General features: G+C 31.8%; 1 protein-coding gene and 1 long non-coding RNA gene across 2 annotated transcripts in view; one reads left to right on the forward strand and one right to left on the reverse strand.

Annotated features, from left to right (window-relative positions):
* Positions 1-12,067, forward strand: part of LOC106644186 (protein trachealess) — a 363,163-nt gene that overhangs the window by 21,570 nt on the left and 329,526 nt on the right. The gene's annotated exons all lie outside the window — the stretch shown is intronic.
* Positions 4,891-8,049, reverse strand: LOC149373663 (uncharacterized). The gene is made up of 3 exons (XR_016293330.1): positions 7,991-8,049; positions 5,248-5,292; positions 4,891-5,177 (listed from the first exon to the last, which is right to left on the reverse strand). It is a non-coding gene; the product is annotated as an uncharacterized LOC149373663 (long non-coding RNA).

A 12,067-nucleotide genomic window follows, 5' to 3' on the forward strand; every position in this document is an offset into this window, starting at 1 on the left:
GGGCTTGAGTATTTCGTGTCTGTACTTTGATAAGTAGCGGACGAATGACTCTAAATAGTAGCTTTAAATTTACTGTTTTTTGTATTAAATTGTGGCGGCAAAACATAAAATTAATCGCCCTTAATTATGAGGGTTACGGATTTTACGTTTACAATTACTTATCAGTATCCTAAGTGTCTATTATTTTGAAAGTCAAGAGAGAGAAAAAAAGAGAAAGCGAGGGAAGGAGATCGAGAGAGATATTAAGAATTTTCAATTATTGCTCAACAGAAGATCAGTAATAAGTATAATTATTATAACAAAGCTGTTATATTATAACTATTATTGCAGAAGAACGAAAGCCAATGCACAATTATAAAACGGAAACCGTAAAATGCCGTTGCGTAATAATAAGTACAAATAGTTATGTTTCCATTTAGACTATAAGAAAAAATACCTTCAACTACTATGATTGTACGACCAATGTTGTTATTTCAATATTTCTTTCCTCCCTGGAATGCACACTGAATCAACGAATAATCAAATAACACCAAAATGATGACAGAGGAGCAGCGGCCAGTATTTCCAAATTAAACACGAAAATTAAAAAATTGTGCAAAACCAACAGCGAAGTGAAAGCGATGATTAGCACCAGTCGATTTTTCACGAGCCATCGAGGCTCAAATATTTGCTCTGCTCGCCCAGCCGTACCTGATAAACAGAGAGACTTGACTTGACAGGCGCACCGAAAGTGAGCGAATGTCATAGATCTTGTTGGGAGGTGGCAAACAAGGTGGCGGCAAGCTGTACGTTAACTCTCGACGCAAGCCATGATTCAGGTATATTATTATTACATGCTGCTCACAGCGTTAAACTTGATTATAAAATTCATGCATGTGGTTTTTTATATTGAGCTTGTAATCATGCCTACCTATGGTAGGCTCATATGATACCAATTACCTTTATGTGGGCAAGTTGGACGTTTTCATTTCTTGATAGAAGGGCTGGCTAAGTATCTGTCTCCGTTAAAATTTAATTTCATGATTATACAGTGTTGATTTATAATGTTAATGGTAGTGATAAGTCACTAGTTAAACATAATAATTTATCACCTGATGTTATAGTATAGAATAGTAACTTCTATGCTGATGGAATACGATTATCCAAACTTCAACCGTATATTAATTTTATTTGATTCAATTGGTAGACATTACGATTAAAATACGCATTTTATGTGGAGAAAAAAAGCTTTATAAAAATGCGTTACCTAAGAACATAGTTGGAAAAAGACACTGGTCATATGGCATTTTGTACACGTGTAAGCAACGCAATATAATAACCATGCCTAAATCGAGATATTAAATAGGTTTCATAGCTAGCTAGAATGCGGTTCTAATTATTCGTATACATAGATATTCTGGAATGCTCAGTAGCACAATTGTAACCAAGAGGCAAAATTAATAAGGTCAAATGTAAGATGCGGGGGCGTCGAGAGGTCAAACAGCTCCAAACTTAGTAGAAGCTCATTACTACTTAGCACTAGCTATACACACAGACATTGCTGATCATTATTTATTTATTTTTTTACTTTTTTATTAGTCGATATCCGTATCATTTGCTTCAATTTTGATATTAATTTCTCACCTTTACATCATTTCATATCGTTTCATTAGTTCTAGTGTTTATTGCTTAGGCAGTTAGTTTTGCAGTCAATATCATAATACAGTGTGTTTAATGGTGCTTTTATTTAAGAAAGCTATTGACCATGTTTAAAATTAAAAAAAAAAAAAAATTAATACATCAGAGAAAAGAATTTCACCCATGAATCATGCATCAAGTAGCGTATTTGTAAGAATACTTAGAAGCAATTTTACGTAGTAGATTAACCCGAAACATCATGCACACAAAACTTTGAATATTTCTTAAGTATTTTTTCAACTTATTGAGTACTTTCATCTAGATCTCCTATCATAAAAGAATAATTATTACACTACTAAAGCTTTTTTATTCGTTGTATGTTTGGTTGAAACAAATTGAGTGGATTTTTTGGCAGAATTTTTCAATTACATTTCATTTCGTCGAAAATTAAGATGGAATAAGTTTACGATAAGAAAATAGTTGGGAGTAATAATATTTTGTTAGTTATATACTTTTTTATTAAAAAAAGTTTTTTTAATTATTGCTGATTTATTTATGTATACTTAATGATGTATTCACTCAATTTCTTCAAAAAAAAATTTGCAGAATTAGTGGCAACATAAATCCGTTAAAGCGCATTCAACATAACTAGTTAAAACATATTTTTAATGAAAATTGTGAAAAAACGGTCAAAGTCATTAAGTTTTATAATCTACACCCTCATAAAAACTTAATAGATGTTACATTAACTATTTTTCTTGCCATATGCAAATCATAAATCATTTTCATGCTTTATGTGACCAGTTGATATAGATATCAGGTTAAAACTTTGAAATTTCCCTATTAGGGTGAGATTACATGAAGTCTGGCAGTCTGCAGACTGGCAGAATCGCGCTAAGTTTAAAGTATGTTTCAATATCAATATTTAAAACCTGTTACGCAAGCAAAGAAATAATTATCGTAATACATTTGCATTTCTGTATTAACTAATATTTATGAAAAAAAAGGCGACAAAAAACGTTTTGTCACAGTTACATATTGTTATATGTATACCAGGTTACATCAGTGATCCTACTGACCGACTGTGCGATGTTAACATAAATCTATAAAAAAAGTTATAAAATAATATTTGACACGTTTTATTGAAAATGAAATTGATTGTAACTAAGCCTTTATTCTGTTATGACAATAATTACAATTTTTTCTTTATTTTACTAAATTATTCTGAGATGTTATAATTTAAACATAATTTAAACTTAGCGCGATTCTGCCAGTCTGCAGACTGCCAGACTCCATGTAATCTCACCCTTAACCATTACAACTGTAGAAAAACTCCTACGTAAATTTAAAGTTTTACAAGGTTTAAAATTAAAAATTTTTTTCATTTCTAAACCACTGTTAAATGAGTAAATGTCCTAAAGACGAAAAACATTACTAATAATATTCTAAGTGACTTGACTAGTGTTCATAAAAAAATGTCCAAAGAAAATGTTCAAGAGTACTGTCTCACAGCAAAAGAACTCAGAAAAGTCGGTTTTTAAAGATACGAAATTGTATGTAACATTATTAGGTAATGATTCTATCTTTAAAAAATGATGGCTCACGTGATGAAGCCTGTTTATTCGTCGCGTGATTGGCTGAGACTGATCAAGCGTGGGTAGATTTGAAAAAGAGATTTTTAAAAATCAGTGAAAAGTCATTTGTATAAAGAAAATAAATGTAATTAAATTTCGGGGATTGGCGCACGGAGCGCGCAGGGGGCGCAGCCCCCTATTAATTTAAAAAAGTGATTTTTTACCTGTAACACCTGTAATGGCAAAAAATTGTGTATTCATACATTCTTCCGATGCTTTATTAAAATTCTACAATACATCTGAGACTTAGGCTGCAGTCACATGGAGCGCAATAGAGCGAACAGGATAGGAATTTCTCCATAAGAAACTGTGTTAAGTCTATTGCGCTGCAGGATAGAGATAGACCTGTAGCGCGGTGCCACAGAATTAACACATTAGCTTATGGAGAAATTCCTATTCTGTTCGCTCTATTGTGCTCCACGTGACTCCAGCGTTAGTGTACCAAGCCATTTTTTGAAACATTGCTCTAGAATTTCTGATGGGGTTACATATAAAATTAATAATTTTACACGTATACATTTCAATGGCGTTATCATAATAGTTGGTAAAATTAAAAAAATTTTACCTTATATTCATTATAAACAGTTCAATTATTGTCTACAAAAATGATATGTAACTTGATAGAGTAAAAAATTGTACCATCTCAAATGTATGATGTTTAGACTGGATAAAAAAATTTTTAGTTTTACCGGATATTTGTGATCAGTGATCCAGTGAATTAAAAGGTATACATGCTGTAGCTTTATGAATAAAAATATAATTCTGTATGATTCTGGTATGAACAATAGAAAATTCATACTCCAAATCTAGTCAAATAAACCATGGACATTAAAAGTAGTATAATAATGACATGGAAAATAAATCACATAACATGCATGGAACTCGGATGGAGGTACAAATGTACAAATCGTGAATTTATTAATTTTGACTATTATTTAATATTAGTGACAAAAAAAACCTTGAAGTACTTAAACTAAAATTTTTTCTAACAATTTTCTAACTTCAATCACTCATCTGCAATAATCATAAAAAATTTTTCAAAAATAGCTACCTTATACATTATGAAATCACATCAGGAATGACAGAAACATTTCGTGTATTTATGTAAAGTTGAAGCGAAGCCAGATATTTATAAAAAAAATTGTATAGCCCCTCTGTGCCTTGGCCTTTCTGGATAATATCTGCCGGCGATTCTGTTGTCCTGGACGATAAGTGACTGGGAATGGTTTCCAGTGGGAACTAACCTTCTGACTAAGTCGTACCAGCACATGCCGACTGGTCCTCAGGAGAATTACTCTTCAAATGTTACGAAGCTAACCGGTGACTATTAAGCCATTGATGACTCTTTATTATTCAATGATGGGCTCAGGATTCACTGTTATATGATTGATGTTCTTAAAAAAATTTGTATAAAGCCATTGGAATGATGAGTAACTGTAGTTTTAACTGATGATTCAGATCTGCTAATGAAGATGTAAACAACAATCTGGATAATCCATGAAGTTTTATGATTAGGACAGCTGAATTAAATAGATTGAGACGACATACAAATAAAAGTTTGATCCTGTAATATTATATGGTTTCAAATAAATAGTCAGAAGTTAATTTATTGACTTTCTTTTAATCTTCAATTGTTTCATAAGCTTATCATTCATCACTTGGTAAGAAGATGAGTTTTCATAATTTGTAATAATTACAATGAAGATGTATGTGTGATGTTTGCATCATCAGCAGAGGAGGTTTGCGTAGAAGTGTTGCTATAATTTATTGGTTTCATCGTTACTTTTTCTTTAACCAGACGTGAACTGATGTTTTTATTACTGATTATTACTTCTTTTCTCATGTTTCTTTCATTTCCCAATAAATTAGCATACTCCCACCACGTATTTTTTTCCTTGTATTGTGGATAATTGTTATCAGAAGAACCTTAAAAAAAAAAAAATCAATTATACAGTATTTGTTACTGAGACAATCTAGATATTTATGACACACTTACAAGTATTTAGTTGGCTCACATATCTCAGGTTGGTAATGTTTGAATCTGAATAAAATAAAAATTATTAATTGGAATCTCCAAAAATAAAAATTTAAAGTTTTGATGTGTTACGTGGGTTTTGGGGTGTTTGTAAGGAAAAAGGCCCTCCATTACGTTATAACGTCTCTTTGTTACTTCGATGAGACTTATTGGTTTACTTTACGTTGACCCGAAAGAGAGTATTGATGTGATTGACGACGAATATGTCTGGTAAGATTGCAGTGGTTATAAGGGTAAAAAGTACTAAAGGATTCAAAATCAATGGATACAATAAAAACTGTTTTTCATCGGTAATATGCATCTAGAAATAAAAAATAGACCAAAACTAGGAAATCCAGAAAATTATTATGAAAACTCAGTCAAGCATTATAATATAGTCACGTTGCAATGTGTATACACTATAGATTGCATTTCCAAAGTATGCAGCATGCAGAGCTGTATACAGTATAAATTTCGTGAATCATGTACCCTACAGTTTGTTATGAGCTTGAAATTTGTTTAATATGAATTAAAGGTAATGTAAATTGAGTAGTATTTTTTTATATCAATTAATTATGCATGGGTAAACTTGGAATTTTTTAAAAATAATTTCCACCTTTGCAAATAGATAGTCTCTTCAGAACTTACTAACTACAAAAAATTTAGATATTCAATTGGTCTCAGTAACTTCCTTCTTTCTTCTTATCCCTCTGAGTTCTTGCTATCGAAGTATAGCTAGATTCGTTTGGATTTAATCAAATTACTATAATAATAAAGTTATGTTTAGAAAGAATAGACAAACTCATAAGCGGGAACAGAAAAATTTGATCAATTAAAAAAAATTTGATGCAACGCAGTACGCGTAGAAATGGTAGAATGCTCTCATTATCTCACATATGAGGATAAAAATAGTAGTTGTATATTATTCTAAATGATTTTCTGATCACCAGCCAATTTTATCATAATTGCTTATGTCACTATCATTTAATTGGTTTTATTTGTTGTCTCTCCGTTAGTAATTAAATTTCAAAGTTTAAAAGTTGAATGCTTAAGGTGCTTGTGCCCTAAAAATAACTTTTATAGATTTTCTTAAAAGTTTTTCTTTTGTTGGATGAAGCACTAATACAAACTTCCTCTAAATATAAATGAGTTGTACGTTTTATTTTCGACAAAAAATTCTCTAAAATACGGTAAAAACAGTTGTGCATTGTTGTCTAATAACGGGTACCTTGTAAAAAAAAGCTCTGGACTATTTTCAAAATTATTATCAGAAATATCAATTTTTTACAAAGTGTCCAGAAAGCTCGTAAATTTCCTTCCACGAGCAATTTATGTCGTCAAATCGTAAGCAATCGAGAATAGAGATCAATCTTATGATGTTGACAACTCTTAGTACATAAAAAATACAAATTGCCTCATAGAAACAGTAAATTTCTAAAAACTGTTATTGGATAGGCCAATTCTCAAGGGCAAAGCATCTTAATCTACATGTGGTCTTTATTTCTCTTTGTCTTTTGTTATCTTTAATCAGCCAAAGCATATTTTCTTCTAAATCTTTTTATAGCTAATTTTATCTAGTCTTACAATTTTTATTTAAAATATGCTATAAGCCATCTTCGAATGTTTATATATATTTATTACTCTTTTTTTTTAAAATATAATGCAACGTGCAAAAACGAATCAAAAGTTCAGCGAACCATAAATAAATGTCCCTTTATAACGTTTAGTTCTTAAAATATTCGTTCAGCCTAAATACAATGAAAAAATTTGAGCTCTTCTATCTTATCTTTTTCTAGATTAAACATTTTCATTAGGCATTTATATCAAAATACTTCTTTTTTTGCATGTGTGCATTGTAAAAGACTATCAGAATTAAGTGGTATCTATTAGGAAAGATGAAAAAAACTGTCTATCATGGTATCATAGTTGTTAGAGTGTTGGAAAAAATTTTAAAACAGCTATGGCAAAAAGTTAGAATAAATAAATATATAATTGTCAGATCTTCTCGTACCAAGCCTCCTAAAAATTATTCTAAAGATTTCTGAATTTTAAAAAGGCAACTGATTTACTGTAAGCAATTAATGAAGTATTTCGCCCGTTATATCTGTATTAACAATTGATTTTGCATGATAAGTTTGGTTCCTTCTTTACGATCCCCGATTTTCAAAATTTTAAATCAAATGTTTTAAACAAAATTAGGCAAAAGTTAAATTTCTGTTTTTTTGTATTAACTTTAAATTTTTAAACGAGAAATTTACATGTTACCTTGGGTTATAAGTACAATTTTTGTTTTTCAAGCAAATAATCCATGTTTGCATCAATAGTTATTGTATATCTATACATGCCTTTGCAAGTGCTTCTTGATAAGTGATTTGTAGCTATGAAGATTTTCTTAAATAGAAAAGCTACACAGTGTAAAGGAAAAAAAAGAGAAATTGGAAGAAGAATTCTAATATGTTTGTATTATCTAACAGATCTATACATTTGTTTAAATTAGATGTGGTGGAGTACTACACCAAGTTAACCAGCAACATCAGTCGAGCTTACAATACATTTTTTAAACTTTGTAAAGAAAGTTGGTTCTCAAAGAAATTTTAAAAGATAATTTCTATTAGAAAATAAAAAAGCCTAAATTGGTAGTACATTTTATTCAATAATTTACTTAATGCAGTTCTTAAATAAGAGATTCAAAGTATTTGCAATAAAATAATTTATTTTTACTAACCGTTGCCGTTATCCATACTTAAGATCTTCCAATTCTGTGTGGACAACTAGAAAAGGTAATATGTACTGACTGCTAGGCAGGCTATAATGTCGAATCGTCATTAAAATGGGTGACAGTGTTGAGCATGCGTGTTTTCCAAAGAAAGATACTAGTAATCTAAGACATTACTTAGTTAAATTCAAAAGTCTAATTTAAATGTTTCTTAACTCCAAAATTAGCCTAAATAATACAAATAAAATAAGACAAACACATTTAAAAGTATTTGTTTTTAATGTCGAAATTTGTACATTTATACTTTTTTTTTCGCGTATGTAATTTTATTAAAAAATTCACGTTTCTTTAATCATCAAACTTCTATTTCTTTTAAATGACAAAAAGTTACCAAAAATAAACATCATCTTGTACTAAACAAATATTTTTACATCCACGTTATTTTGGTAATTTCGAAAAATTTATTTTAACCATGCTGAGTAACATCCGGAACACTTGATAGCCTCACATCGCATACTACTTTTTGATAATTACAGAAATACACAGAAGTTTCAAAAATAGCTTAAGAGTCACAAGGTGTACAGATAGTGTAAAAAGAGTTATAGTAGTGCTAGTCAGATATAGTTGGTGTAAACATAAAAATACCGAAGAAAGCAGAATTCAACACAAAATGCAGACAAAAAGCTATTGACAAAAAGTCAGGTAATGAAGATTCATAAAATAAAGACAAAAACACAACTACGAGTGCTTAAAACAATAGAATGAACATGATTTAATAAATTGAGAATACTGGATTAGATACAGGGAAAAATACGCAAAGGTTGACTTTATTTTAATTTAGAATTATGCAACAGCATAGTATGTATAATAATAATTATTAATAACAATGATAATTATGTTCCAAACGTAAAAATGTACTTTTAGGCAGAGGTGCAAATACGTCCAAAGAGTACAGATAACAAGATAAGAGACGTGCAAAGTAATGCGAGAAGCATGTGGTTTTCAAAAAATTTAGTAATATCAATTTTAATTAATTTAAATACGACTGCAAGAGCTAGATCAAGGCAAAATAAGATGAAAAAAAATCATAAAATTAAAGTTACGGATACATAATTGTAGATACACAGATGCCGAGCCGGAAAAATAAAAAAAGACAACATCTTCAAAAGTATGATGTATATAAAAATATAATACTCAAAACTCAGGAGTATTGTCGTACTTGCAGTGAATAAGAAACAGTGAAAACTTTAGTGGAGTGCTTAGCCGGAATTTACGTAAACACAAATTTCACCACTTTCTTTATCTGTACTATCATTAGTACATGCATAGGCCAGAAAGTAAACTATAGCTATCGTTTGTGTGGCTTATAATTGCTAGCTAAACCAGAGGTGAGGCTGGCAAAGACACACAAGCGGTGGTAGTTTACTTTCTGGCTAATTCTTACTAACACAGAAAATACAAACTTTCAGTGAAGATGGACCAAAAAATATTACAACTGTCTAGGTGATGATGTTACTAAACAAAGCTGTAAGAAAAGTTTTGGATACCGTGTGAGTGTGTCATATATATTGGCATATCTACATGGAATTTTGATCTCGTTAGAATCAGTTCTGAGATGATTTGTGTTAGTACAACTGATTTTTAATGTTTGCTAACCAGCAGCAGGTTGAGATAGATTTGCCTTTTTCTTATAAGAATATTGAGAGCATCTAGGGCACACGAACAACTAACTTATTCGCTGTAACTATGAAATTGCAGCTTACTTTCCGGTGTGCAAGTGTTACAGTCATTTTTACAACAAAAAGCAGACATAAAGTGTCCCTGATTATGTTTTTGGCTATATACGCACTAATGAAATTCTCAAAGTTTCATTCTTAAAAAGGGAAGTTCATTACACTCCTGAAATGTTGCAATTTCTTAAATAAATATCAACTCGAAAGGATCTAGTGTGATAACTGGTTTTCTTTACTTACCAACCTTACATCCTTTATAGCCTTTGTCTTGTTTTCAAAGCGTCATGAGGCAGGTGAGTTTAGAGGAGGGAGGGTAGGCAAATCATAGGAATCAAGGCTAAAGTATATGTCTCTGTTAAGGTACTATTGTTGCCTTTCTCTGTAGTTATGAAGCTTTTGGTGGGTGTTTAAACTTAATTTTAACATTGCGTGAAATGAAGTACATTATTAAAAATGTTATCCTTTTTTTTTTTTTTACTAAACTTACCAAAGTACATAATTTTTATTGTTTGTTGTTTTCGAAGTCAAGTCACATATATAATAATTCAAATACTTGATTATAGGTTGGCTATATGTTATTTGATAAGATGTAAGAAGACGGTACTATTTTCTTATGAAATAATTGATTTTGATTTCTCAAACCTTAGATTTTTTTCAAGTTTTTAATTTTGTTTTTTTGTAGACACTAAATGAAATAAGATAATCAAAGTAAAATATTTGTATATTAACAATACGGCAAGACAGTGAAATTGTGCCAAATTGTTGCCTCTTATTTGATTAAAAATCCATAACTTGCAAGTTAAAGATTGCTAAATGGTTCGAAATAAATTAATGAACCAGTTACATGGTCACCACTTTGACAATTAAATCGAATAAAATTGAGAACTGCAGACTCAGAAGAAAAAGAAAAAAACAGTAGATCAAACTCTAAAAACTCACCCTTCATCGCAAACAAAATCTGAATCAACTTACAGATTAATTAAGTGCACCAGTTTTTCTACAAGCAAGCCATCGATAAGCATATCCTGCCGCATCTTACGTTTTTTCTCCCTCGACTAAAATGGTCTTCTCATACGCAGCCCCAAGTCTCAATGGCCCCTTTTAATTTGCTTTCAGTTCAACGGCAATTTCAATTGACGACCCAGCGGACGGGCAGGTATATCGAGCGCGTAATCGTTAATTTGTAGGGACTACAAATCGCGCGTGCGTTCGTGGAATTTGTGCTCGAAGATGTCGATCGTGCCTCTCTATTGTGACTTACCGATTTCTCGTGTTTTTGCCGAACGGGGAGACCAAACGATCGAAGGAGAGGATTGGGGGGTTCGAGGTAACGATGCTTCTTTCTATGCGCAGCTATACAGCTGCCTCCCAAGTTTTCCCGTACAAATTTTTTCATCGAAATGTTCAGAGTCGATTCATAAAGCTCGCATACATGAACCCACGCACACGGACGCACGTAAAGATGCGCATGAAAGCACGTATGTAAATGATTTAAGTAAACTGAACGATATTAATTTACACGCAAAAAAGAATCTTCCATGATCTTATGACGTTATAAGTTGTTATGCTAATTTTTTTGTATTCAATCTCAATTAATATACTTTTAATGAAATGTAATTTACAATAAGTATACAATGTGAGGACTGGACGCAATAATGAGTCTAGCATTTATTAAACCTTCAATTTATTGCCCACAGCGTCACTATTTTCATAACTGGCAAGCCAAACCACCTAAAAAAAAAGTATAGTTTTCCAAGTAAAAAGAAAGGATGATCTAAAAAATCCATACCCGTGGGATTGCCAATACACCATTATAGCTATCTTCGGTCATTCTTCAAACTTTTTTCATTAGTAATAAAATCCTTGAAGTAATAAAATTCATAGTTGTAAAGGTAACTGAAAACATCTGTACCAATGAAGCACGGACATGGCAAGCCGGGAGATCGACAAAAAAAAAAAAAAAAAAAACATATCTTGGTGCATTCAGCACCACTTATAGCTATACAACATACAACGACGTCAGGTACATGATATCTGTATACGCCGCGCATCAAAGTTGCGGGCGGGTGGTCCCATGGAGGGTGGGGGGCGTCCCTATGAATAATACACGCGCCAGGCACAATTAGCTCGCTCGTATCCAATTTAATCGACGAATTATCAACCCTTCGGGGAGACGCACCGCGGTCGCAGGCAGCTTCGTAATACAGTCCACGCCAGGCCCTTTTTGCCTCTCCGCAGCTCTGCTGCTCTCACGGAGCTGGACATCGTGCGTGGTAGTATACGATCTCTCTCTCTCGGTCTCTTTTTTTTCCACTCTCGCAGCAGGTAACCGAGCAACAGCAGGAGCGCTTTT

This window comes from Copidosoma floridanum, unplaced genomic scaffold (assembly GCF_036245765.1).
Source record: "Copidosoma floridanum isolate Cflo_tuat_1 unplaced genomic scaffold, Cflo_Japanese_pri ptg000029l, whole genome shotgun sequence".
Taxonomy (NCBI): domain Eukaryota; kingdom Metazoa; phylum Arthropoda; class Insecta; order Hymenoptera; family Encyrtidae; genus Copidosoma; species Copidosoma floridanum.